This window comes from Lithobates pipiens, unplaced genomic scaffold (genome assembly GCF_037356315.1).
Source record: "Lithobates pipiens isolate NorthernLeopardFrog02 unplaced genomic scaffold, aLitPip1_a1.2 Scaffold_13, whole genome shotgun sequence".
Taxonomy (NCBI): domain Eukaryota; kingdom Metazoa; phylum Chordata; class Amphibia; order Anura; family Ranidae; genus Lithobates; species Lithobates pipiens.
The window spans coordinates 335,895,998-335,921,449 of NW_027507718.1; the positions used below are offsets into that span (position 1 = coordinate 335,895,998).

The 25,452-nt window shown below is 41.0% G+C and overlaps 1 protein-coding gene across 4 annotated transcripts in view; it reads right to left on the reverse strand.

The window, feature by feature from the left end:
• Positions 1-25,452, reverse strand: part of NR3C2 (nuclear receptor subfamily 3 group C member 2) — a 488,739-nt gene that overhangs the window by 88,255 nt on the left and 375,032 nt on the right. The window lies entirely within an intron of this gene.

The following is a 25,452-nucleotide window of genomic DNA, read 5'->3' on the forward strand; positions in this document are numbered from 1 at the left end:
TCCATACTTACAGTAAGCCACTGTACTTGGAATGTTTTGATTTCTTGACAGATTACCATCTTAAACGTAATCGTATTCGTTGTGACATCCAATTATCCTTTTTTATATTAAACTACTGGGGTCATAAGGAAACATACTTTATCTATCAGTCCCTGTCCCCCACAGAAGCCTTCAGCCATGACCCCATACCACTCATACATACAGTAGGGGTACATCGGAGGAAATAAGACAGAGGATTTTTGTGGACAACTCACAAGAGCACTGAGAAACCCTACAAATTCCATGCAGAGATTTGGGTCCAAACCTCAACTCTTTTGTAAAGTAAGCATCTAAACCTTCTTCTACATCTTTAATCACTGCCCCTTGTTATATTGTTCATCATAATAAAGTTGTTTTACAAAAATTCTCTATATCCTGTGTACTTGTTACTGTTACAATCAGTTGTGAAAATATTATGAAGCAGTTTTCAGAACTGAACAGCCTTGGTACCATATTTATTCAATAGTCAATATATAACATACGAGCAATGAAAATGCTGCAAATTGATTTATATTTGAACATTCAAATAACGTAGTTATTGTAATATAAAATGCCATGTTTAATATATAAAAACAACATGCAACATTTTATAATCAGAGACTTGCAGCTAACACAAATGTTAAAAAAAAAAAAGACCTGTTTCCGTTGTGAGTCAGCAAATACTTTTTGTGACAGACGGAATTATCTCCTTGGGCTGCGCCTGGTTGATTGCACAGGACAGACCATATGGTGTCTATCCCTCAGTCTTGTGCACTGAGCCAGGCATTTGGGAGGGAGTGGTAGGAGTTTAAAGAACCAGCTATCTACAGTTTTCTCAATTCTATATAATTTCTTGATTTTTTTCTAGACCTCAGATAAGGAGTAATATTAGAAAGCATGATAAGAAGTAACTTTTTATCAGTTTATTATTACTAGATTATTTTTGTTCACATTTTAACTACTAACACTATAGCTAGCAAAGTAGTTAAATTGAAATATGAAGTAAATAATAAATACAGTAAAACATCAGTTTTATGACCTGAACCAAAATGCATAAAAATATATAAGAGGGGCATGTGCGGCACGATGCAGGACAGACGTGTCCGAGTGCAGCCCCGTCTGAACCGGCTTGCCAAGCAGGATTCCCAAGGCTAATCTGCACCATCCTGCACCAAATCAACCCAGCACCCCTATGGAACACATCTGTGCATGGCAACACAAAAAAAGGGTGAAGAAGCAGCTCCCAGCACTCCCTGACAAACTATGTTCTCAGCATGGAGAAAACACAGGCTAAAAAGTCCCAAAATGGTGCAGGCTCCTGAGCAGCCTCCAGCATTCCCACGCCTGCACATTCCACAGCAACAAGAAACAGTGAGTACAGTTCACTACTTTCCAAAGCTGATTTAGATGAAAGCCTATCAGCTATATATGAGAAATTAGCTGATAAAATACAGCTGGAACTACATAAATCTACAAATGCATTATCACTAGAGATAGCAAATATAGGTAACCACACTGACATTCTTGAAACTAAACATGACAAACTGTCTCTTGCCCATAATGATCTCAGAAAGGATTACGAGACACTTGCTGACAGCTTTGCATTTATGCAGGCCCAAATGGAAGATTTGGACAACAGAAATTGTCGCAACAATATAAGAATGCGTGGTATCCAAGAATCGGTTACTGATCTTTACACCTGCTATCTCTAAACTCTTTCACAATCCGTCTTTCTACTCCATCATCATGCCGCAACCAAAGGGACCAAACAACATGGCGGCCACCATCCCAAGACTGATTCACTATACCAGACTAGGATGGATTTCACATTCGCTTCCATCTCATTGAATTCTAATGTCAAAATGGTTACTTTAAAGTTTTTTTTTTCTTTTCAGATGAGCCAAATTAAGGATCTACTTGGACTAGATTTACGGATGCTACCCAGTTATACTAACATCTACCACGATTTTGGTTTGAGAGCATACAAGAACATACTCTCTTTATGATCCCCTATGCAGACTATGTATCTCTACTTCACACTGTTTTGGTTGTAATACAATTTTTGGGGAGTAAAATATCAATCAATCTGGTACCATACCCCCCCTTTTTTCTTTCTCCAAGGACGCTATGGGTACCCCTTTCAGTAGCCCTCAACAACCCTGCTCTTACCCTGATGTCTGCTGGCCCTCCACCCACCCCCTTTATTTTTTTACTTTTCCTTCTCGCTGTTTTATATATACCTACATATACCTTTACCATCTCACACTGTTAAAACAAGTTTTCACTTTTGTTATATATGTTGTGCTGATCTGGGAAGACTTCCGCTGCCATGCACAATTCAATTTTGATATCTCTATTTTACTTGGCATAGCTGCTGTCGCTGGTTTGACCCCCTACCTACTTTCGTGGCCGGCTGGTGCACCCTCTTCACTGGGGGTGTTGCATCGTACCCCGCTGGTAGATCCAGGACATTGTTGTCCTCTTAGTATTATTGCAAGGTCCATTGGCATATCTCCATTGACGCCCTTTTCTTTTTTAATTTACTTTTTTTTTTATTTAGCCCTTATGGCTTTGCTTTTTCGCAATTTACCAATTGGAAGTTTCACACCATCACCTCACTTACCCCATTTTAAGATTTTTGTGGTAATTTTGGGAAACCATCTTCTACTCTGACAGTATAGTATACTAATGCAACTTTATATGCTCAATCATATTTAAGGACTATGTTATATCAATGTGGAAACTAGATCATTTAGGTATCAAATGTTACACTCATATCGTATAGCCTCAGGTAACTTTAAGTGTTTATATAACCTCTAGTTTATAATTAATTTATTTATTTTTAATAATGGGTCTTAAAACATTTTTCACATAATGTTCAAGGTTTCCCCGCACAAACGTAAAAAGGCTTTTCAACATTATAAAAGGCTAGGAGCAGATATTATCCTTCTACAAGAAACCCATTTTCAGCCACAAACCACCCAAAATACTTTGATAAATCCTACAGCCCATCATACTACAATACATACCACAATAAAACTCGAGGTGTTGCCATCTTTATTCGTAGCTCGATCATTTTTGATATTCAAAACATTTATAAAGATGTGACAGCCGATTCTTTATTATGAAGGGGACCATAAACAATCGCTCACTGACAATTACATCGGTATATGCACCTAACAAATCTCAGCCTTCCTTGTTTTTTAAAGTTCTTTGATATCCTAGACTGTTACAGCTCCCCATATATAATACTAGTAGGAGACTTCAATATAAAAGCATACCCCGCTCTTCACAGAAGTATAGTTCTTCCTCTCAGGCCTTCTCTAAATCAATGAACTGTTCCCTCAGCAAACTTCAACTAATAGATCCGTGGAGAGCCCATAACATAGGTATTAAAGCATACACCCACTATTCAAACCAACACTACTGCTAGGCCTGGATTTTTTGTACGCCAGTATTGCTTGCAAACTCATCCAAAGTGCATATTCACCTATGGTCAGATCACAACATAGTCTCCTTTGACACATCCCACATTGGTTTGGTTCCAACTCCATTCAACTGCAGCTTATATGACTCCCTTCTAACAGACCCCTCCAATATCCCCAAAAAAAACTACTCACATAGAAAATGACTTCACTGAAAACCCAACAGACAAAATACCCCCTACCTCAATTTGGTCTGCACACAAAGCTGTTTTGAGAGGACACTTAATCAGTATAGCAGCAGCCAAGAACAAAGACAGACTCTCTGAAATCAAATGCCTTACCAAGGACCTAGACTATCTATACAAAAATCTAAATCATTCACCCTCCCAAGAATTGAACCAACAAATACAATCTAAATGCCAAGCTTTAGACTTAATTTTATCAGCCAACACTGAAAAAGCTCTTAGATTCTCTAAAGCCAAATTTTTGCTACATGGAAACTCTACATCTACCATATTTGCAAAAAAGCTCAATCAAGAACATAAACCACCCCATAGCTATAAATTGCATGATCAAAAGGGCAATCTAGTCACCCACCCCAAAGACATCCTGGAAATGTTCACATCCTTTTACAAAAACCTCCTTTCAGAGCCACAACCTCAAAATCAAACCTCATATTTTAATTGGCCAAATAACCTTCAACTTCCAAACCTTAACAATGAACAAATCAATTCCCTCAATGATCCCTGCACAGATCTAGAAATAATAAAAATAACCCAAACCCTTAAAAATGCCACTGGCCCAGGCCCTGATGGTTTTACCTCATCCTACTATAAAAAAAAAATTGCAACCCTCTTAGCACCTAAACTAACCAAATTATTTAACCACATCCTACAAGGTACTCACTGCCCTGATGAAATGCTTTTGGCCAACCTTTCTTTAATTCCAAAACCACTCAAAGATCACACCCTCCCACAAAACCTTTGCCCCATCTCTGTCCTAATTAAAGCAGGAGCTCTGCCATTTTTTGTTTTTAAAAGTCAGCAGCTACAAAAACTGCAGCTGCTGACTTTTAAAATAAGCACACTTACCCAGCCAGCGTGCCCGCGATGTCGGCACCCGAAGCCGATCTCTCAATCGGCTCTCGGGTGCTGCCGCCGCCATCTTCGGTAAGGGAATCAGGAAGTGAAGCCTTGCGTCTTCACTTCCCGGTTCCCTATTGCGCATGCGCGAGTCACGCTGCGCAATAAGGATGGTCCCTGCTGTCTCTGGGATCCGTGTGTTTCTCAGCAGACAGCGGGGGACCCGCAGAAAGTGGCATAAATACCCGCAGAATCTGCGGCTATCTATGCCTGGAAGTGGGTGTATCATCTACTCCCTAAATATGGTATTTCTGACAAATTCCTACACGGCTTCCAACGCCCTTTACCATTCCTCACAAACTAGAACTAAAATACCCGGTAACAACTCATAATTCTTCCCCTTAAGCAGAGAAATCAGGCAAGATTGCCCCCTATCCCCAGTTTTATTTGTGTTAGCAATTGAAACCCTGGCACATGAAACAATAGTAATATTAAAGGATACACTAAGGGCCCTAATGGCCCACTTGAAATTGCACTGAAAGTGCACTTGGTAGTGCAGTCGCTGTAGATCTGAGGGGGACATGCAAGGAAAACAAAAAAACAACATTTTAGCTTACACATGATTGGATAATAAAATTATCAGAGCTTCCCCTCATTTCAGATCTACCCCTCAGATTTACAGCGACTGCACTTCCAAGTGCAATTTCAAGTGCACTTTGCACTTGTAGTGCAAAGTGGATTTGCCTTTTGTAAATAACCCCCATTGTGAATTGTGAGGGCATCAAAAGAAAAGGTGTGCCAAGTCCTAAGTTTGTGTTTTGTAAAAAGCAGCCAAACCCTTCCCCTACTAGCATGCTGCAGAAAAGGACCCTCAATCTCTCTGGGGAAGGAGTGGTCTCTCTACACAGGTTTGACAAATCTCCTGCTGAGTCAAACATGGTGCTCTATCAACAGTAAAGCTTTGCATCTGCTAATAAAAGCTACAAAAAATGTATTGTTGTAGTCCATGTCCCCATTATAGATATTTCCATTCCCACCACTTCCTTTCCAAACTGGAAGTGACAGACATTGTTTCCCAAAGGAAACCTAATGTCCATTCTGTCAGATGTTGCACTTGGTACATTCTAAAAACATCTATAGATGTTCCTGCACACAGGTGTAATTTACCTTACTGTCTGGTCAATACTCAAATTTTACTTTATTAAACTATCTATATTGTATACTATAATAATGTGTAGCAATGAGTTTTACTACATTATTATAATGTATACAAAGAAAAGCTCCCTCCCTGATGTATTGAATGAAGGTGATTCCAGCGATTAGGATTTTACCTCAACTTTTTAATGCAGAAAGTTTAAATGCTCTTTCCAAAAATATTTTTAAAACTACTGTATCACAGATCCTTTTTTCTTTCCCAAGGTTCAATTTTATGAACTTTTGCTGAAACACTCATATTAAACTTTCCAAACCCTGAATGTGCAGATCACAGCAAAATATAGTACGAAATAAATTACACTCATTTAATTAGATCCACCAAGGTATTCATCTTCACGTTGCCTTATTTATTTATAAACTGTAAAATAATGTATAGGGATTCCTATTTAAAGGGTCTAAAATTATTCAAAGCCACTAATTGTGTGAAAGGCAGGATGACTATAAGAACTTGTGAAATTCTTTAAGAAAGTCTTCTTTCATAGTAATGCCCAAGTATTCATCTTACTCAGCCCTCCTTGGAAAGGGCATTTGAGGTGAACTCCTAGAAGATAATAAGGGATATTATATTAAAGCAGGAATGAGGAACACGTATTTCAGGTTTCTGCCTCATTAATAAAATAGACAGTTTCATGATTGTGGCTGAGTCACTGAATCCCTTCTATGTAGTAATTGTGCAAGAATCGTTTTAGACACGCCATTATCAGTCCTGTTGTCATACAAAGGTAAAAAAAAAATCTTAAATCAACCATCTTTTAAATTAGCAGTTTATCTTCTGCACTGCATCTCTTGTATTGCTTTTCTTCTGTCACTTTACTCCAATGAAATAAACAAGTATTCTGACTTGTTAAAGCTGAATATTGGAAAATAGATTTACTTTATTACAAGAAGCTGTGTAATTTTATTTTTTTCCCTATTGTATATATATACTCCTTGACCCTAACCAGATAAACGCCTTTTCAGCACCACATTGAACTATTTTTGGCCCTGATAACAGCAGCTATGGGTCATGAAAGTGGTAGTACTATGGTAGGTAGCTTTCCAGGAATGGAGCTGACTGCAGATCCTGCCCAAGGTTGATGGGTAGATGCAACCTTCTACTGCCTTCAAATTCATGTCAAAGGTCCTCAAGGCATTATTAAAGCATACAACACAACCAGTATCATAGACTACTAGTTAGATATATCAGATTGGACATATCCCAAGAACTGATGGACCTGTGATGATTGTCAATAGCCCGCTACAAACATTTGTGAAAGTTTACCATGGACAGGAGAAGTATTCCATACAGTCAAAACTGTTGAAATGTGAACCAGTGATTTGCTGGCGTCAGTCACCCAGCATCTTCTACATGATTTCATGAAAAGTTTAAAGTCTCTCTGCCATAACACTTTAAATTTATTTTTAGTAATTTATTCACATGCAAGTACAGAAATGAATGTCATTTTATTTGTTTTTTTTAAATAAATACATGTCATACTTACCTGCTCTGTGCGATGGTTTTGAACAGAGCAGCTCTGATTTTTCTCTTCTACAGTGCCTCACTGGTGCTCTAGTCTCCTCCTCTTCTCTGTGTGCCAACATAGGAAGCCACTTCCTATGGTGCCATATATGTTGGCTCAATCCCGAGCCACGCTGTGTGTGTCCATTGACACACAGAGTGTAGCTCGACCCCGCTCCCTCCTCACTGGTTTTCACTGCAGTTTTCCATTGAGAATAAAAAAAAGCAGGAGATATCACCATTTACTACCAAATAAAAGCCCAATTTGTCCTAAAAATAACAAGGTATGATCCAACTGGATACATAAAGTAGTTGTGATTGTATGTACAGTTTTATTAACACATGTCAAAGTTGCAAAATTTTGTTCAGGCGTTGGGATTAGTTTTACCCTCCATCATGAAGGGGTTAATTACTGTGCCAGAAGCCAGACTGTCACACACACGAATAAACCTCAGCAAAATAATTTTTAAAGTATACACGGGGACAACATTTTTATTTTGGATAAAGTGGGGAAGCATCAGAACCCTTGTTCTTACTGATATTGAAGGCTTCGTTAGAAAGATTATCATCATTCTTGCTGATGTTTTACTAGACACTAAGTTGGGAAAACGCTGGTGCCTCGGTCATTTTTCTGTCTCCCTATCTGGTCAAAACTGTTGTCAGCAGGACAAGAAGGGTAACTCTTAACAGGATAGCAGTACAATTCCAGTAGGCGTTCTAATCCTTCCCCCATCTAAAAGCTAGAAAACAAAATGCTGGTTTGACTAAAATGGTTTTGACTAATTATTCTTTCCAGCACACAGAATATAGACAGCAAGCTAACACTTTGGGGTTGATTTACTAAAACTGGAGTGCCCAAAATCTGGTGCAGCTCTATACAGAAACCAATCAGATTCCAGTTTATTTTTGTTGAAATCTTAATTGAACAAGCTGAAGTTAGAAGATGATTGGCTACTATTACCACCAGATTTTGCACTCTCCAGATTTAGTAAATCTACCTCATTGTCTAAGCATTCCTTAACCTCCCTGGCAGTATGATTATTTCAGATTTTAGGTGCTGAAAGCGGTACAATTATTTTGCATGGAAATTTGGCATCTTATATTGTAGTCCTGTAATTCTTAGGAATAATTATTTTAAATCTGTTCAAACCAGAGTCTAGCAGACATCCCGGGTATGATAAAGTTTGAAAAATGAAATCATAAATTATAATATAATAAATAACTATAAATAATTATACCAAATAATAGTATAACAATAATAAAAATTATTCAATAATGTAATCAAATCAAAAACACTGAAATTTGCTCAGTTGCAGAATTGTCACTGTCATTACTTTTCAGTATTTGATGACGGATCTCCCCACAAATCACTATCCCTCAATTCTGCGAGTGATTCTAATTTATTATCGCTGTATTCTATCTGGTCTAAAACCATTTTTGATGTAAAGGGACATTTTTGGTTGCTATGGACAATCTCCAGTTTCCAGGCATTAAGAATAGTTTTTATATTATAAAACTGCATGCAGGACACTGGGCAGAACACTAGGTAGGGACAAAGGGGATGTGAAACGATTACATACAGCAATGTAATCTGTAAGATTACATTATACTGTATGTAATGTGTGTGTTTCACTTTTTGAATTTGGCGCAGAGATCGGCTCCGTGATAGATCGAGCGGAGCACGGCTCACTCGCACAGCGCGCGGGGGGGGGGGAGGGGTCCTGACGTTGCTGGATCCAAGGGACAAGGTAGGTAAAGTCCCCCTGCATTCAGCGATGTGGTCCCGAGTCTGGCTCTGGGTTACCGATTTTGGTATAAAATCTCCACCCCGAGCCAGACTCGGGAATACCACCAGCGGGGTTAAAGAAGAACTTAATTAAAATAGTTAATTAGAAATTGCAACTGTTACAACAATGAGCATTTTTGTCAGGAGCACGTAAAAACAGTATAGCATATTAAATGCAAGTGTCAGGAGTATATAATGTGCAGAATGCAGTGGATAAGATTGTGCCATGTACAACCAAGCATACAGAGTGAAGTAGTCAAGAGTATGTAATATACAAGCCAATTGCCATAGGCCTATCAATTCTGCAGTAAAGCCAGTAAATGGTGTGTACTACACAATACAACGTATAGAGTTTGGTGGTCACGAGTATGTAATGTTTATGTAATATTCACAGACTGTTAAATAATCCTGACCTTTGTATTCTATATGCTTTGCTGTAAATTATACACTTCTGACTGCTGCACTTTCAGCATACAGAGTGTAGAGGTTAAAATCGAATTGAAGCAAAAATGCCCAAATCCCTATTCCTTGCAAAAATCTCCCACCCAGACAATCTCTAACCCCCCCCACAGGCACTTTGAGTGAAAATCACCTTAAGCACAATTTTGTAATCGCCCTCAAGTAGCTCCTTACAAAAACTACCCCCACAAGGAAAAATTCCCCACCCCTTGCATCCCAAACCCCCCCTCACCTCTGCCCCCTAAACCCCCTCTACTCTACTCCCCAAAACCCTCTTCTCTACTCACTGTTGCACCCCAACCCCGCTCTTTGCTCACCCCAAATCTTCCCCTCTCTGCTCATATTATGCACCCCAAACCCCTCACACACATTTTCACCCCAAACTCCCCCCTTTCTCTTACCTTAGCAACCCAAAGTCAAGCTCTTTGCTCACCTTTGCACATAGCTGACTGGAGGGGGAGGGGGGTGGAGCAAACTTTTAAAAAAAGCAGCAAGTTGCAGCATCAAGTCTTAGGGCATTCCCCGGCACTAGTGACATCCATGTTCATAATCTTTATTAGAAATACATTTACATTCTATTGTGCTGTAGTGTGACCTAAAAAAGAGAATACATTTTTTACCCCTCCTTCTACTAAGAACCCATGTTCTCTAGGGAAAACATACCGTAACTTCTAGTTCTGTTGAATCCTTAGCTGAGAGTGGGACCATACACAGAAGACTTTTGCCAGTGGTTATGTATTACTGTGTGAGCAGCTTGAAGGATACACACTTCTCCAGCTCTCCAAAATGGGTTGTCTCTCCATCCATGTGCAGGAGCCTCTGGCTTAAGGGCCAGTTCACACTGGTGCACTGCAGGAAACCCTACAAATCCAGTGCAGGTTGCTGCATTGCACCTGACTCGCAGGCAGTTCACACTGCCTTCTGCAAACCACTGCGGCTGTCAATACAAAGTTAATGACACCCCCAGATTGGTTCGCAGATTGCAGTGGAAACTGTGAATTCATACAGGAATCGGATTGCATGGGTACGAACACCTATATGTAATCTGATTCTGGTAAGGACTAAAAAAAAAGGTCCTGCATAAGTTTGGTCTGAATGTGGTGCAAATTCAGCCTGTTTGTATGGCTGAATTCGCATCGCACAGACATCACATGTGATCTGCACAGCAATGTGGTGCAAATCAAATGCGATGTCTGGTACTGCACCAGTGTGAACCGGTCTTAATGCTGATCAGCAGAACACTCATCTCCAGCTTCAGACATCTTGAGCAGCTACCCTTTGAATGTGAATACTTGTTTTGACCCCTCCTTGGATAAGAACATCCAACTTATCACAGGCGGAAAAAGTATTCTTCTCCCCCAGAAAAAGGAGGGCAAATGCTTACAGAAGTAGATCTTCTACTTCTGAGGATAGGAAAGGTTACGTTTGTTCCTCTTAGACCTCCAGTTCCAAATCTAACCATTCTACTCAAACCTCTTCACAGTCCAACAGAAGTGCTCTGCATGGAAACCACTAGTTTTGGCATTGCTTCCTTCCTTTTGGGGGACTTTCTGGCTTCAGTAGACAGTCGGAATGCTTGCATGCGCATTTCCATCTTTCGTCCCTACAACACTATCTGCAGTTTGTGGCGGGTGATTAGCATTACCAATCTGTTGTCCTTCCCTTTGGTCTGTGCACAAACCCACATATTTTTAACAAGGAACTTGCCACGGTCTAATGCCGTGTACACACCACCAGACTTTCCAGCAGACTAGCTCCGAAGGGATTAGTCTGTCGGACAATCTGAACGTGTGTGGGCTAGTCCGATCATTTTTCAAAAAATAAATCCGACGGACCTAGAAATAGAACATGTTTCAAATCTATTAGATGGACTAAAATCGGGAAAACCATTCGTCTGTGCGCTGGTCTGATGGATCAAATACGACGCAAGGGTAGCTATTGGCTACTGGCTATATAACTTCCTTGTTTAGTCCATTTACGTCATCACGTTCAAAACTAACTGACTTTCGAACGGACTTAGTCCTTTTGTGTTTGGCCAAGTCCGTTCGTTCGGAAAGTCAGTCGTAACTCCTTCAAAAGTCCGTCGGGAAGACCGTCGGACCTAGTCTCCCGGAAAGTCCGGCCATGTGTACGTGGCATTAGCTGTACAATTTCCTGCTTAATTATCAATGATTCCTTTGTCAGACAATGTCTAGTTCACAATGCAGACTCTGCACAGTTTCAAATGGATCCTCAACCTTTTTGCTGGAACCTTCATATACTGTAGATTAGACTAACTGGGCCTGATGTTAGAATCATCTCTGTCCAGTGTCTTCCAGCCCTAGGACAAACTTTTGTCCCTCAGCTCTCTTACCCAGGCACTCAGGGCTCAAAGGAAACCTCTGTCTTGGGTCTAATGGTTTCCTCATTTGAGGCTGTACTGGACATCCACTTTTACTCCAGACTATTGTAACACAACATTCTGGCAGCATGGGATAAACAGACTCAGTCCTTGGACTGTCCCATGCGTCTCACCTACAGAGTCAGATTCCCCCTGGCATGGTGGATTTCCACCAGTTAAGGAAGCCCTTTCTACAAAAGGCATGGAAGGGTCTCACAACAGATGTCAGCCTATCAGGGTGGGAAGCAGTCCTCAAATGTCATGGTGATAGCCTACATATTCAAACTCCCTGCATACTGTGGGCCCTCCAGGATCATTCGGATCACCTGTCCCAAGGGCCAGTACACCATACTGCTTCTCAACTCTAGTTTTGAAAGCATAGTTCTGGAGGCCCAGGTCCTACGAGAGAGGGGCCTTTGAAATTCAGTCCCCCTACTCTCCTAAAGGCTGGGAAATCAATTTCTTGGAAGGTCTACCACACCTGAAAGGCCTGTTTTGCTTTATGCGAGGCATGAAAATTTTAACCTAGGAAGTACTCTGTGGGACATGTCCAGTCATTTCTCCAGTCTGCATCAACATCTGGCTTAAAGTACTCTCAAAGGGCAACTCTATGTCTTTCAATTCTCTTTTAGAGTCTGTTCTTATATCGTTCCGTAGTTAAGCACTTTGTGCAGCGTGTTGCATGCACCCCTTCTACCCATCTCCCATACTGTAGGACTATCAAAATAGATTTTTTTTTTTACTTACCAGTAAAATCTTTTTCTTGGAGCACAGTGGGAGAAACATGTCCTCCCCTCTGTTTTTATGACCTTCTTATTGCTTGCCACGAAACCAAGCTTGGAGTGGGAAGGGTTATATAAGAGGTTTCCCTGCAGTTTGCCAATCTCAATTAACTGAAGGTAGCTGCATATAATCGTGGTAAAGATTAAAGATACTGTGTCTTGTACTGTACTCCAAGACACAGATATAACTGGCAAGTCAAAAATCTGAAGTATATGTCTGGGGAAAAAAAAACACCAAAAATATTCTCCTTACATTTAAGTAGTAATTTTGCTTGCACATGATTAGATAATGGAAGTCAGCAGATGTTCATCTCACACATTCACTAAAGATAAGAGAAATGCCCTTATAAAGCTTATTTGTTTTTAGTAAATCAACCCCACTGTGTCATTTCAAACAGAAAGTTAGACACACACAGAATTTCTAACAAATCAATTGGTATTTCTATGTACTTGCTGCATTTTAAATTGTAAAGGGGTAAAGCACAGGAAAATGTGTGCATACTGCAGAGATGTACTATATATATATATATATATATATATATATATATACATACATATACATATATACACACACACACACATACACACATTATACAAGCACACATAGAACACTTTAAGTATTGCCCTTTTAAAAAACGCAGAGGATCTATGCATGCGGGCTAGAAAAATAAACTAGGCTTCCATATGTGAAGGCACTTGTCATGATAGGCATGCCTTAGAATTACTAGTTGCTATAAATATGTTAGCTTGTAACAGCAATGGTTATTCTGAGTGTATTATTATGGGTGTACATTTCATGGGCTGTAAAACTCCACCTAGTTACACATGCATATTTCTTCCTATTTAAGGATTTGTTATCTCCAACAAGTTGTATACAGTTTTGTCAATAGCTTTAATGTTTACAATATGCTTGCGATTTGTATAATCTGGCTTCCATGATTAAAAGAAACAAAGTGAGCAATCTCACACATCTTAGATTGTGTGCATTGGAATTATAGATATTAGCTGTAAATAACATATTTAAAGTTACAGCAGCAGCAAGAAAGGAGTATGAAGAGATTAAACACAAACTATTTATATAGGTTAGGCTTGTTTCTTTCTTTCTTTGGTAACAGCTTTACATCTCTACATTGGATGCATAAAAGGAGGTCTATAATAAGCCCCATATACTGTATGAACAATCAAGGCACTCATAAGACCACAGCCCCCAGACCCAATCATAGCTCAGCTGATCACTAAGGCTGGGTACTATACACTGAACCACAAACATATTGGGTTTTATGTCAGATGTCTCTCGCAAATGTTACGCATGTGTAAAAGTATAATAACACATTCTCATCTGTGATATCTACCCAACAGCCTAGACTGGACCCTTTAGATTTTGACCACATGCCTCAGGGCAACAATAACTATTTTGCAGCTGCTAGTGTTAATGAGTTTGTCCACCTTTGCAGCTAAATGTGAGAATCCATATCTTTTAGGGTATTCCTATTCTGACAGCACACCCAAACAAAATGTCTTACTTTTCTAGTTGTTTCTTTAAAGCAGTGTTATACACAACTAATATTAATAATAAATAATAATTTCTCAACATTTCAAGATGGCGAAGATATACTGCTGGATCTGGGGATCATTACACGGTAATCCCCGCTGTGGCAGTATCAAAAGAAATCGCAGACCAGAAGATCTTATCAGATCACCTGAACATGATTGTTGCGACCTCCCCTAAATGGGGAGCATTAATGTTTTTTCAAGTTTGACTGGTTAAAATCTACAAATAACAGTAGATCTAACACAGCCACCCCGTTGCACAAGAACAGTGGAATTTACCGCTCAACCTGAGCGCATACTTGAATAACCAATGTTGGGTTATTGTTTGTTGCTTACTGACAATTTTTCTATGAAACAGCAAAGTGTGGTACCTGTCTCCTCGGAAAGGGGGGAAGTCAGGGTCCCCCTGGGCCAGTGATTCAGGGCAGGTGGAACCAATGGGGCACCCGCCTGCCCGGGACTCGTGACCCTCGAGAGGAGGGGACAGGTGCAGTACACCCAAACGTTTTAAACGACTGCATCAGTCATAGTCTATTTCCTGTTTACCTATATATGGGTTTTTTGTTACTTGGGACGGGGCAGCCATACATGTCCCCCAATTGTGAGACTACTCTTCTTTTGAGAAGGATGGTACCCTCACACATTTCCGGACATTACAACCGGTTGGGGTTGATCCGCAAAATAGCGCTAACTCATTAATGCTTATTAAGAGAGATTATATGGGCCTAAGGCCGAATGTTCAATATTCTGTTATTCACCTAGCCTTTTTTTCTCCTCTCTCCTCTTCCCCCCCGAATTTTGGCTCCACGCTCCAACCTTGCAACTGGGTCCTGGCTGATATGGAAGCTAGACACAGCCATCCCAGGAACTAGATCAACTCACCATGTGACACAAGGTAAGAGTGCTCTGCCCTACCACGATGGCTAACGCATATTCCACTGTCTACTCAGTAATTACTCAGAATGTCCACGGATTTAATTCCTCAACTAAAAGAACAAAAGCTTTTCAATTACCATGCACAAAAAGCTGATGTTCTCGTATTGCAGCAAAACCATTTTTCTAAAACCTCGGCCCCCCGATACTTGAATATCAAATATCTACAATATTCCTTAGCCTCTGGCCCCACCAGAAAAGGAGGGGTGGTGGTTTGCTTCGCAAAAATAAACTCCCTTTTGCGCCCATCACTGTAGTTAAGGATAAAGGTGGCCGATATATTATGACAGTTGGACCAACTAGTGCCATTTATTTCATATTATGCCCCTAATTCTGGATATTGATATTGATGCCCAGAGTACAGGGACAGGTGATCATGGGAGGGGCAGCATCATACCGTTAGAGAGGATAATGGACAAATCGGACCCCACCAAAACAATCCTCAAGCGACCACAAACGGGTAGGTGCAAAGTAGTACCTGATCGATGCCTGGAGGGAAAGAACCCCTACAGTCAGAGATTATACGCACTTTTCGCAGGTGCACCATACCTATTCCTGAATTGATCACCTTCTAATGCGTACCCCCTTACTCCCATACATGACATCGGTAAAAATTGTATCTACCCCCTGGTCGGATCATTCTCCAATTATAAATTCCATTACGGGATTCTGGACCAAACCTCATCCCTCCCTATGGAGACTCAATGTAAGCCTACTAGATGACCCCATACTTTATACTGAAATTGAAAAAGAATTACAGGATTACATTCGGACCAATAAGTCGTTGGAGACGTCCACTGCGATAAATTGGGTGGCTCACAAAGCTACTGTATAGGGTAAATTGATCCAACTAGCAGCCAGAACAAAATGGTCACGAGAACAATCAAACAACTAGAAGCGAATCTAGACAAATTAATGAAAAAGCAGCACATGACCCCCCTTGGTTGACATAAGGCACAAGATAGACCACTCAAGCGGAAAAACATATTAGTTGGTCCAAACACAAATACTATACACTGGGAAACAAGCCAACCACACGGTTGGCTAGGAAGTTAGTACCCCGAATGTACACACCAACCCTACCTAAATTGCGACTACCAACAGGGCACCCTACTCAAAATCCTGAACTGATCCTCCGGGAATTCCACAAATTCTATGTCAGACTGTATAGCCAGCCAAACAAATATTCACAGACTAAGGCAGAAAAGTTCTTTCAAGACATCCTATTACCCAAACTTACACGTGCCCACGCAGAACTGATGGGCAAAGAATTTACAGAGTTAGAGATTAAGATGGCAATATAAACCGTACATCCTTCTAAAGCCCCAGGCCCAGACGGATTCTCTGGTCATTACTATAGAAAATATCAAGAGATCCTTACACCCCATTTATGCTCTTATTTTAACGACCTGAAACGAGGTAACAAAATCCCCAGACATGAGAATGCAGCATACTTACATATTTTACCAAAACCGGGAGAGGACCATGGGGACTGCTCCAATTATCGCCCAATTTCCTTGATTAACACAGATTTAAAAATGACAAAATCACTAGCCGTTAGATTAAACTTTTTCCTCCCACAATATATTCATCCTGACCAGGCAGGCTTTGTCCCAAACCGCCAGGCACCGGATTAGACCCGCAGGATAATAAATCTAATTTCAGCTATCCAATCTGATTGGGACTGCAAGGGACCTAGGAGGGGCATGCTGCTTTCATTGGACATCCAGAAGGCGTTCAACTCCCTATCCTGGGACTACTTGTTTGACGTGCTACGTCGCTTTGGGTTTGGAGAGCGCTTTCTGGCTCTCCTTCGGATGCTGTACGAAGCCCCAACAGCATCATTGAAAATCAGGGGATACTCTTCACAACCCCTTGATATTCAGAGGGGAACTAGGCAGGGATGCCCATTATCCCTGTTGTTATTCGCTCTAGCAATAGAGCCACTGGCAATAAAGATTCGGCTTGCCCAGATGTCAAGGGCATCGTTTGTGGGGACAGAGAACATAAGTGTTTACTGTTTGAAGATGACCTCCTGCTGGCGCTGTCATTACCTAACACTTCCCTCCCCAATCTCCATACATACCATACCGTTCTCTGAAATCTCGGGTCTAAAAATCAACTACAACAAATCCAGAGCGCTGAACCTCTCTTTACAGAGTTCCACTCAGAAAACTCTAGAACAATCCTATCAATTCCTATAGGAGGCAGAAGCTCTATCATATTTAGGAATACGACTAACTCCATCTATACAAACCCTATACAAACATAACTATCCTGCACTGTTCAAATGGCTGACTGAGGATCTGGCCAGATGGCAGATTTACCCCCCATCGTGGTTCGGCAGACTACACTCAATAAAAATGTATATATTACCAAAGACTCTCAAGGACGCAGAAATTCCAATCACCCCATAATCCGCTCGTACCTCTATTGAGAAATAGACAATTCACCCCGGGTCTCACTCCCCCCGCATTTGAATGGTGGACCAATAGGGGCCTAATACGGATAGCAGATCTCTGTGACCACATAGGCATGCTATCTAAAAAGACTCTGATAGAAAAATATCAAAGGCCTGATACTGAAAACTGTACTCACCCAAATATATCATTATATACAAAACCCTAACACGCAAGGGCGATTTAGCGACAATGACTCCAATAGAACACTTGTGTCGACAATATGACAAACTCAGGGGCCATATATCTGCTATATATACGATTTTGACACATATCTTGGTAAAGCTGAACTATATGACTCAATGGGAACAGGATTTTCAAGAAACTCTAGATATTGAGGAGTGGCACTCGATAACGGTAGCAGCATCTCGATTGCTTACCAATACCTCCATTATAGAGGCCAACTATAAGGTTTTATTAAGATGGTATATGGTACCGGCCAGACTGGTCACCTTTGTACCCGGAGCCACCCCGGGGTGGTTTCGTGGATGCGGCCAAGTGGGAACAGTATATCATATATGGTGGACATGCCCCAAGGTCAGAAGATTTTGGATTAGGGTCTATAACTTTATATATACCTTCACCCAGATTAATTTGGTGAAGTCCGCGAAGCATGCACTCCTGGGTGGCAGGGTAGCTGAAGCCTTAAACATTTTTTATATTCATATCAGCCAAAATCACGATAGCAAGAAACTGGAGGTCTGCTGCTCTGCCATTTGATCAACTCAAACACAAAATGTCATGGCTTACGTTAAATTAAAGATTGACAGCAATTTTAAAGGATAAGATGAAGTTGTTTAACAAAATATGGGACCAATGGATCAGATACCTAACAAATGATCCCAGGATGATCACAAACCAGAAACCTTTCTGAAGGGCAAGCCAAGGAGCGTGGAGCCCCCCACCCCTCGCCCCTCTCTTCTCTAACTCCCATTCCGAGTTCTAACCTCTACTAAAGGGCGGCACAGTGGTGTAGTGGTTAGCACTGTCACCTAGCAGTAAAAAGGGTCGCTGGTTCAAATCCCAACCACGACACTACCTGCCTGGAGTTTGCATGTTCTCCTTGTGCCTGCGTGGGTTTCCTCTGGGTACTCCGGTTTCCTCCCACACTCCAAAGACATGCAGGTAGGTTAATTGGCTTCTGTCCAAAATTGGCCCTAGTATATGAATGGGGACCTTGGATTGTGGGCTCCTTGAGGGTAGGGACCAGCATGAGTGTGCAATGTACTATGAAACTATAAAGTGGAGTGCCCCCCCCCCCCTTATATTTTTAATCAACCTCTTTTCCTCCCTCGGCAAGGCACCAAACCACTGGGGTCAGGATGGCGCTCCCCCTATGAACCGGAAAACCAGACTTCCCCAATAGAGAGATGGGGAGCTGGGGTTTCCCAGTGGGTGGGGCGTATTCCGAGGCCTATGATATAGAGCATGCACAATGCCGCAGTAAAAGAGGTAATGTTCACAGTTGAGGAAATTGTAGGATATGGTATATACGCCATAATACTAGAATAAACAAAGTACGGTTTATACCGGGATATGATAATTGGCCTCAACCACTAAAGGAGGATTCCTTATGTATATTGCATTGTATGTATAATGTATTGAGCATACTGTACAACACTCAATGCGATGCATATCACTTGTTTTGTAAAAACTTTAATAAAAACCACTGAACCATAAAACAATCTTACAGTAGAATCATTAAAACCTGCCCTACTTGTCTACCACTGAGGGACAATTAATTTCATGTGCAAACTGTTAATATCTGGGTACCCAAACAAAGAACTCTTTGCAAATATTTTCAATGTCTTGGACTGCTGCTTAAACCATTTAGTAGTTATTACCAATCATTAGTAAAATTCAACTCTGACAATTACAGAGGAACGTTTAAGGACACAGATCACTTTTTACTAAAAAAAAAAAAAAAAAAAAATCTAATGACAGCAGACTTTTATTTAATCATTGTCACAGCATGAGTCACCAAAAGTATAGTTATTCTTCATGCAAAATGAATAATAATAACATAGTCTTTTACCACAGCTAATAAACCAGTGCTGTCTCTGTATTAAACTGAGCACAGTATAAAAGTGTTGCTTAAAAGAATGACAACCCTATTCAAGAATATGAGCCTAGTAGATTAGCTATGTAAATCCAAAAGAAAGCGCAGGCAGTATGTTTTTTACAGTAATAGACACAGCTGTTTAAAGCGGAGGTCCACCCTAAAGTGGACCTTCCGCTCATCGGAACCCTCCCCCCCTCCGGTGCCACAATCGGCACCTTTCAGGGGGGAGGGGGGTGCAGTTACCTGGATAATCCAGGTAACTGCACCCACTTCCGGGATAGCTCGCTGCGGAAAGGGGTGTAACTTACACCCCTTTCCGCAAGTGCCCGCCCCTTCCCGCAAGTGCCCCGCTGCCTGCTGGGAAACACACAGATCCCAGAGGCAGCGGGGAGTGTCCTTATTGCGCAGCACGATTCGCGCATGCCGAAAGGCTCCATTTCCTGATTCCCATACCCAAGATGGCGGCGGCAGGACCCGACAGGCGACCTAGAGATCGGCTTTGGGTGCCGACATCGCGGGCGCGCTGGACAGGTAAGTGTCACTATTTTAAAAGTCAGCAACTGCAGTATTTGTAGCTGCTGGCTTTAAAAAAAAAAAAAAAAACGCGGAGTCCCTGTGGACTCCCGCTTTAATACAGTTGAATGGGGTAATGGGGGACTTTCCCAAAATTCTAAAGAAAAGAATTGTTAGGAGGGCAGCATAAATAACTTAAGCACCAAAATAACATATATCAGTAGCCTCATGTAATAAAAAGAAAAATTGTCCCTTGCTTTAGCACTTTGCATTTGGAGCAATGTTTTAACCACTTAAGGACCTGGAAATTTCCCCCTTTAATGACCAGGCCATTTTTTGCGATACAGCACTGCGGCGCTTTATCTGACAATAGCACATTCGTGCGACGACATACCCAAACAAAATTTACTTTTTTCCCCAAAATAGAGCTTTCTTTTGGTGGTATTTGATCACCTCTGTGGTTTTTATTTTTATTTTTTTGTGCTATAAACAAAAAAAATAGCGACAATTAAAAACAAAAACAAAAAAAAAAACATTTTTTACTTTTTGCTCTAATAAATATCCAAAAAAACTAATTTTTTCTCATCAGTTTAGGCCAAAATGTATTCTTCTACATATTTTTGGTAAAAAAAAAAGAAAAAAATGCAATAAGCACATATTAATTGGTTTGCGCAAACGTTATAGCGTCTACAAAATAGAGGATAATTGTTTTACAAGTAATGGTGATGATCAGTGATTTTTAGCGGGACTGCGACATTGCAGTGGACAGATCGGACACCTAACTGACATTTTTTGACATTTTTTTGGGAACCAGTGACATTATTACAGTAATCAGTGCAAAAAATATGCACTGTTATTGTACTTATGACACTGGCAGGGAAGGGGTTGACACTAGGGGCCATCAATGGGGTTAAATGTGTTCCCTGCAGGTGTTTATTAACTGTATAGGGGACTGTGTTACTGGGAAAATACACAGATCCGTCTTCCTGCACAGCAGAAAGGCAGGATCTGTGTGATCTACCCTGTCAGAACAGAGATGTGTCTTGTTTGCACAGACAGATCCCCATTCTGTCACTGCGGCGAACAATCATAGGTGGCCAGCGAACATTGAGTCTGCCCCACCCACTGATTGGCTCCCCCGCTGTCCGGTGTGCCCACAAATAATCGTGTACGAGCCAATGTACAATGATTTGTGGGAACCAGCCACATTGCCACAGTGGCTGGTCCTTAACCCCTTCCCGACCAGCCATCACAGATAATACTGCGGGAAGGTTGGCTCCCCTGGGCGAGCTGTCGTAGCTATTCGTCGGCTCGCTTTCAGACCACTAGGGGCACGCGGGCCAGAGCCGATGTGCCAGCCCGGTAGTCAAGATAAGCGCTGGGCACCCGCGATGGCTCCACACAAAGACAGAATGGAGATCTGTCAATGTAAACAGACAGATCTCCGTGCTGTTAGGGGAGAGGAGACTGATCTGTTGTTCATACTAAGTATGAACAACGATTGGTCTCTCACCAAGGCAGTCCTATCCCCCCCACAGTTAGAATCGCTCCCTACGACTCACAGTTAACCCCTTGATCACCCCTACTTTTAACTCCTACCCTGCCAGTGTCATTTATAAAGTAATCAGTGCATTTTTATAGCACTGATCGGTGTATAAATGTCATTGGTCCCAAAAAGTGTCAAACGTGTCCGATCTGTCCCCCACAATGCCGCAGTCCCAATAAAAATTGCAGATCACTGCCATTACTAGTAAAAAATAATAATAATTAAATAATGAATTAATAATAAAAATGCCATAAATCTATCCCCTATTTTGTAGACACTATAACTTTTGCGCAAACCAATCAATATACCCTTATTGCAATTTTTTTAAGTATACATATTGGCCTTAACTGAGGAAGAAATTTGTTTGTTTGTTTGTTTTTTTAAATTGGAGATATTTATTATAGCAAAAAGTAAAAAATATAGTTTTTTTTTTTCAAAATTGGCGCTCTTTATTTGTTTATAGCGCAAACAAAAAAAATTGCAGAAGTGATCAATTACCACCAAAAGAAAGCTCTATTTGTGGGGAAAAAAAGACATAATCTTTTGCAACGCAGTGCCGAATTGCAAAAAATGGCCTGGTCATTAAGGGGGCTTAAGTGGTTAAGTGGTTCGCACACAATAAAATCAGTATTTTTTTGCTAGAAAATTACTTTATAAATTACTTTTAAAATATAAATATACTAAAAGTAGAAAGCCTAGAGTGTAAAATGGTAGCAGTTGAAATTTTTAGGAAAAAATATAGTAAAATTCATTGTAAGCACACAAACACAAAATTAATACCTATTTTCTGGTAAAATATAGTTCTGTAAAGTAAATAAATAGCAAACATGTCAAGACTCAATGGCAAAAAACGACAACACCAAACATTTTTCAAAGCTGACACTTTAAAAGCCTTTACAGGTTATCAGGTTAGAGTTAAACATTAATTATGGCTCTACAATAAGGCTGCTCTCACACTGCTCCATTGCAAAAATGCATATGCATGCATTTTTGCAGCATTTCTTGTGTGTTTTGCAACCTGTGAAAAAAGGACTTGTGACTTAAAAAATGCACCAAGATCGCAGCTGAGGGTGTGTTTTTGAGGCGTTTTGGCTGCATTTTTCATTAATTTCAATGGGATGACGCATTTTTGGGGCTGCACCAAAAATGCAGCATACAGGACTTATAAAAACGCAACTGACCGTTGTAACAAGTTCCATAGGATTTAATGGTCATGTATTTTTCTTACGCTTTTGGTAAGGCAAAAACAGAAGAAAAACTGATCAGTGTAAAAGGACCCTTAACCTCCAAGGCAGTTTTTCCCGAGTGTGGCTCTGGGTTAAATTTCACTACCATTAGCGGTAACCCCGAGCCACACTCGGGATTACATTGCAGGATCCTGCTGCAGGTTACTTACCATGTCCCCAGGATCCTGCAATGTTCCTCCCGCTGTGTTTGCGGGCTGTGTCCTCCGCCCGATGCCTCTGTGTGTCAGGTTACATTCCCTGCGAGCATTGTGAAGCACGGGCCGGAGCCCAGCGGCAAATAAAAAAAATCGAAAATTCACAACACATACAGTACACTTAACCGCTTCCCGACTGTCTCACGCCGATATATACGTCAGCAGAAGGGCACGTACAGGCAGAATCACGTACCTGTACGTTGCCCTTTAAGAGGCGGTGGGGGCGTGGGAAAGCTCCGTGAGTCCGGTCGCGGGTCCTGCGGACTTGGTCGCCGTGGGGATTCCCACGATCGCATCGCGGAGAGGAAGAACGGGGAGATGCTAAAGTAAACAAGCATCTCCCTGTTCTGCCTAGCAACAGTGACACTGATCTCTGCTCCCTGTAATTGGAACAGAGATCAGTGATCTGTAAAACACAGCCCTGCCCCCCACAGTTAGTAACACGCTCCTATGACACACTTAACCCCTACACTGCCACCTAGCGGTTAACCCCTTCCCTGCCAGTGTCATTTACACAGAAATCAGTGCATTTGTATAGCACTGATTGCTGTATGACAATGGTGCAAAAAATGTCCGATGTGTCCGCCATAATGTCGTAGTCACAATAAAAATCACAGATCACCACCATTTAAAAACGTATATATTAATAAAAATGCCATAAAACTATCCCCTATTTTGTAAATGCTATAACTTTTGCACAAACCAATCAATAATCGCATATTGCGATTTTTTTTACCAAGAATACGTATCGGCCTAAACTGAGGAAAATTTTTTTTTAATATATATTTTTGGGGGATATTTATTATAGCAAAAAAGAAAAAAATAATGCGTTTTTATTCAAAATTGTCGCTCTTTTTTTGTTTATAGTGCAATAAAAAAACACAGGGGTGATTAAATACCACCAAAAGAAAGCTCTACTTGTGGGAAAAAAAGTATGTCAATTTTGTTTGGGAGCCATGTCGTATGACCACGCAATTGTCAGTTAAAGCGGCGAAGTGCCGAATCGCAAAAAAATGCTCTGGTCAGGAAGGGGGTAAATTCTTCCAGGGCTGAAGTGGTTAATACCGTAATGCATCTTATATGCTTACTGTATTAACTTAGTAATGCATCATTATTAACTGTATTAACTTAGTAATGCATCACAGATTACATTACTGTATGAAATCATTTCACATCCCTTTTGCCCCTAGTGCTTTGTCCAGTGCCCTGCATGTAGTTTTATATTATATATGCTGTTCTTTCTGCCTGGAAACTTGAGATCCAAAAGGTAAGCCAATGAGGAGGGAGTTGCAGTAGTCAAGGCGAGAGATAACCAGGGAGTGAATCAGGAGCTGACATGTGGGGATGGGTGGATGGTTGTGCCATTGCTCTTGACAGAGAAGTCAGGGGAAGAGGCACATGGGGGAGGAAATATTATAAGCTTGGTTTTGGACAAGTTGAGTTTGAGGAAGTGTTGTGACATCCATACAGATATGTCTGTTAGCATGTTGATGCGTGAGGAGACTGATGGAGTCAGTTGAGGGGTGGAGAGATAGATTTGTGTGTCGTCAGCATAGAAATGATATTTCAGCTGACCCAGGGAAGAGGTGTAGATTGAAAATAAAAGAGGTCCAAGAACAGAACCTTGGGGAACCCCGACAGAGAAGGGAAGAGGAGTGGAGGAAGTAGAATTGTAAGTGACACTGAAGGTGCGTTGGGATAGGTAGGATGAGAGCCACTGAAGAGCACAGTCACGGAGACCATGGGAGTAAAGTTTATTTTTGAGGAGGGGGTGCTCAACCGTGTCAAAGGTAGCTGAAAGATCTAGAAGTAGGAGTACAGATTAGTGTCCCCTGGTTTTTGCAGTTAGTAGGTCATTTGTGAGTTTTAAAAGAGCAGTTTCTGTGGAGTGTTGAGGGCGAAATCCAGATTCAAGGAGATCAAGAAGGTTCTTCTTAATGAGGTGGTCACTCAGTTGGTTGAAAACCAGGAGTTCAGAGGAAAAGAGGAAAAGGGTAGCAAGGAGAAAGGGTGTAGGTTGTTAAGATTGGTAGGGTCCAGTATGTGGGTGACCAGTGCATGTTTTAGAGCATTGGGGAAAATGCCAGAGGTGAGGGAGACATTGAAGATGTGGGTTAAAGAGTGTAGGATAGAGTCAGAGGGCGACCGTAGTGTTTGAGAGGGAATAGGGTCCAGGGGGCAGGTGGAAAGGTGGAAAGGTGGGCGTTAGAAAGGAGTTTAGCAACTTTGTCTGTCAATGTTTATAATTTTTATTATATTATAATTTATGATTTTGTGTTTCAAACTTTATCATACCTGGGAT